This window comes from Osmerus eperlanus, chromosome 23 (assembly GCF_963692335.1).
Source record: "Osmerus eperlanus chromosome 23, fOsmEpe2.1, whole genome shotgun sequence".
NCBI classification, from domain to species: Eukaryota; Metazoa; Chordata; class Actinopteri; order Osmeriformes; family Osmeridae; genus Osmerus; species Osmerus eperlanus.
Window position 1 is genome coordinate 7,604,502 of NC_085040.1, and position 4,679 is coordinate 7,609,180.

The 4,679-nt window shown below is 40.2% G+C and overlaps 1 long non-coding RNA gene across 1 annotated transcript; it reads right to left on the reverse strand.

Moving 5' to 3' along the window:
• Positions 1-322: 322 nt before the first annotated feature.
• Positions 323-4,258, reverse strand: LOC134009830 (uncharacterized). The gene is made up of 4 exons (XR_009928271.1): positions 3,243-4,258; positions 2,597-2,666; positions 1,860-1,927; positions 323-893 (listed from the first exon to the last, which is right to left on the reverse strand). It is a non-coding gene; the product is annotated as an uncharacterized LOC134009830 (long non-coding RNA).
• Positions 4,259-4,679: the final 421 nt, after the last annotated feature.

Sequence of the window (4,679 nt, forward strand, 5' to 3'; positions counted from 1 at the left end):
CGGTCTATTTACAGTAATTTCTTCTTTTTTTTTGTATAATGACTAAGAAAAAATGTATAAAAACGCAAGAAATACATAAAACCCAAGACAAATGTCTGTAAATTTACGGTATTACTCAGTCAATTTAAAGAATTTATAGATATAAAAATGTTCATTGGACAGTGGAAAAACAAGCTTAGTACATAAAGATAGCTACATTTACGGCCAATCAATGTAAATGTAGGCTTTCTAGTAGTTAATTTATGAAAATGCCCTGTGTACCAACAGTGATTCCCTGTAGAATTGTGGTTGTGCCAACTAAAAAAAAACAACAATGTATAAATACTGAATATGTACTTTTAATCAAAAAGGAATGTCAGCACATTTACAGTATTAATCAGTCAATTTAAAGAAATTATAGATATAAAAATGTTAATTGGACAGTGGAAAAACAAGCATACTTAAAAAACAGCTACATTTACAGCCAATCAATATAAATTTAGGCTATCTAGTGGTTAATTCATGAAAATTGGTCCAGCATTGAGCAAGATTGCTGTGAACCGGGCTGCAACGTTATATAGGGCAACTGTGCATGGTCAGTTAGTGTCACTAAAAGTTCTGTTTTTGCAGCTGACAGGCTCATATTATTAAGTGTCTGATGCTGAGGCTCCATGATGATCTTTTGAAATGCCTCAAAGGTGTAGCGGAGCTTTGTAGGGTGCTGCATGTTCAAGGCATAAGAGCCCAAACAACATTGCAGAAGCAAGTGCTACATTCTCAAGATCTTGAAGCACCATCACACCTTCGAGGACTATCCTGACATCAGAGGGTTCACTGCTGGCAGTGTCTTTCACAACATAGATCCCCACTGTCGTTCTCTCCATGGCACTGAGGAAATCGGTCTCAGCCATTTCCTGGTCAAAAGAAAAGATACAATTCTTTAATGATATGTTCAGCATCTTTTCACTTGGCTTGAAAACAACCGGTTAATAATTTCTACCTTCCATTAAGGACAAACCATATCCGAAAATAGTTTTAAAAAAAACGTAAATAGATCCGATGCCCCACTGTTTATGACCTCCGACCCAGGCAAAGCCGCTGCAGGATGAAAGGTAATGTTTTCTCTTCAATTTTTTCAATTCAATTTATTTGATCAAGAGGGACAGTGTACATTCATGAACATTAAAATGTAAATGCACCCAATTATATCCAAAAGGCTAGTTTCCATTGGCAGTCTTCCTTCTGTGTTTGAATGTCGGTCTGTATGTGTGTGAACAGGATTACGAAAAACTACCAGCCCGATTTGTATGAAACTTGGTGAAGGGGTGTAGCATGGGACAACATAATTCTGACCATGATTCGTCATTAGGCTCCTTAACGATCAGTGCAAAAGAGTGTGCAGTTCCTGTGCAGAGACAGGAGAACCGAGCAGAACAACCATCTCTCCACCTCTCCATCGCAGCCATAGCCCACCTGAGAGGTCACGACAGTTAGCCAGACTCGTTAGATCAGAGAGGTATATTAACATCGCATCGTTTGAGTATCGTAAAAGTCGAGACTTCAGGACCCCGGGTCTGGACTGGATGGAATCCTACAGAGATGGCGTTCTGTCAGAGTCTCCTATGTATGCACAGGAACACTGAAGCAATGTAAGTGTCTCTTTTTAGTACAGGTTTACTGTGCAACACTAGTTCACTCCCATGTTAAAACGTTGCTAAAACTCATGATTACCGAGATCAGATTGTTTTTCATCGCCGTAGGTTTTGTGTTTTGAAATACATGCAAGTGAATGTCTGTGACAGAAAGAACCTCCATCAACGGTCTTGACATAAACAGTCCACACAACAATAATGGCAATTGCAATTTCATGTAGTACTCACCACAAAAACTTGGGCCCACGGTTACAGAGCTGACTCCAGGTGACAATGTAGTGTGAGAAAATGTAAATCTGCAGCAACAGAAAAACACAAGTATCATGCAAGCAATTTCTCCCGTGTGAGTGTTTGAATGTCAGTTTGTTTGTGTGTGAACAGGATTAAGCAAAAACTACCAGCCCGATTTGTATGAAACTTGGTGAAGGGGTGTAGCATGGGACAACATAATTCTGACCATGATTCGTCATTAGGCTCCTTAACGATCACTGCAGTTCCTGTGCAGAGACAGGAGAACTTAGCAGAACAACCATCTCTCCATCGTAGCCAAATCCCACCTGAGAGGTCACGACAGCTAGTCAGACTCGTTAGATCAGAGAGGTATATTAACATCGCATCGTTTGAGTATCGTAAAAGTCGAGACTTCAGGACCCCGGGTTCTGGACTGGATGGAATGCTACAGAGATAGCGTTCTGTCAGAGTCTCCCATGTATGCACAGGAACACTGAAGCAATGTAAGTGTCTCTTTTTAGTACAGGTTTACTGTGCAACACTAGTTCACTCCCATGTTAAAACGTTGCTAAAACTCATGATTACCGAGATCAGATTGTTTTTCATCGCCTTAGGTTTTGTGTTTTGAAATACATGCAAGTGAATGTCTGTGACAGAAAGAACCTCCATCAACGGTCTTGACATAAACAGTCCACACAACAATAATGGCAATTGCAATTTCATGTAATACTCACCACAAAAACTTGGGGCCACGGTTACAGAGCTGACTCCAGGTGACAATGTAGAGTGTGAGAAAATGTAAATCTGCAGCAACAGAAAAACACACGAGGGCTTCACTTAACCAAACTTAAGTTAGCCTACACAATTCCCCTAACTCAACATTACTCATAAAAACACTCCTATTTAGACAGTTCTCTGTACAGCGGCACTTTGCCAGCTCCACAATTAATTATCTAATGAATTAACATGCTTTTATCAACTATGTACAACACTAACATTGAACAAGTGCCTTCGTTTTTCATAAAATATTTCCTACCGACCTAGCTAGCTAGCAGCTAACATTATACTGAGGTAAGAGGAAAAAAATAAAATCAACATAACGTTATAGTAGAGATGGTCTACAAAGCCACACATTAGTCATGCAGGTCATAACGTTAACCGAATTTTAGGATTGCAAATCGCAGATTTAATTAACTGACATTAGATAGCTAACGCTAGCTGAGCTCTATAACCCCTGAGCTAGCTAATAGTCACTCTAAATAGCTAATGCTAACGTCAGCTAGCAATTTGCCTTCAGTTTGGTAAAAGTCCATTCCGTTTTGACAAAAAAAGGTTGTGAAAAACATATAACGCACTATATCAGCTTAACATTAACGTTACCTCTGAATCTCTTTGTCTCTTCTTCAGTCAGTATAATTCCTGAATCCTATAACTTCTGGAGCAGCTGAAACCTCCATTCTTCTCCGGTTTTCGCGCCATGTGCGGCAGTGACAGTTGGGAGAAGCAAAGTGCTACTGCTACAACCACTGCGCATGTGTGAACCTTCCTCATTCAAAAATCAACATTCAATGTTGTCTCCGAGATAAATATTTTTACTGTCCAATTTACTGTCCAATTATTATATTGGACAGTTCATTGTTGATTTCACAGAGTTTTCTGTTTACTAGCATTAATAACAATAGACTTACTGTTTCTAATCTCCTAGGAAATTCCTTGACAGCCCTGAGGCAGTAGTCATCCCATCCCCCAACATAAATTTGGTCACACCATGGGTCACACACTGACATCTTTCTTATTGCATTTGTACCCCTATATGTTCGAAAAAATGTACATCTTTCCAAACCAAGCACAAGTCATATCATACATTTCTGTGTTGGTTACAGGGTAAATTTGTGCAACAAATAAGTTACTTTTTTATAAACTGGGGCTTTATCCCATGACTTGTCCAGATCATATGCTGGACTAAAAGGTTGGTGCCAAAGTGAAAGGTTTTACTCAGAATGCATTTTATAGTGGCCCCAATCGCAGAGTTACTTTATGCATAATTTTGTGGAAATGACCAGAAAACTGACATTAGGCCTATTTGCGTTACAAATCCTACCGGCCAACACAATGGTAAAGTATTAGAAAACTAGAATAATGTTCTTAGTGTTTTGGACACTGTGCATTTTTGGATATGTGTTAGCAAGATAACCTACCACTATCAGTAGTTAAAATAACCTGGTGACCTTGTGTAGCCAGAACAACCAAGAGCTAATGCTCTTAAGACAGTGGAGATGTTTGTGGACTACTAAGAATACAGCCCCAGTAAACCCTGTGGAGTCCTTCCGCTTCCTGGGCACTATCCTCTCCCAGGACCTCAAGTGGGAACTGAACATCAGCTCCCTCACCAAGAAAGCACAACAGAGGATTTACTTCATGCGGCAGCTGAAGAAATTAAACTTGCCAAAGACAACTATGGTGCATTCTACACAGCCATCATTGAGTCCATCCTCACCTCTTCCATCACTGATCTGTTATGATCAGATCATCCATCGGATGATACGCTGCAGTCTGCTCTTGTCCTTGGCAGTGGCAGCAGCGTATCATCTGCACTGCTGAGAAGGTGATCAATATGCCTACCCTCAAGGACCTGCACACCTCGAGGACCCTGAGGCGAGCGAGGAAGATTGTGGCCGACCCCTCCCACCCTGGACACACAGAAGACTGCGGTCCATCAAGACCAAAACCTCACGTCATAAGAACAGTTTCTTTCCTTACTTACAATAGGTGCTTACATTTACAGTTAAACAAATCTAAGTAAACAAGTACAACTCA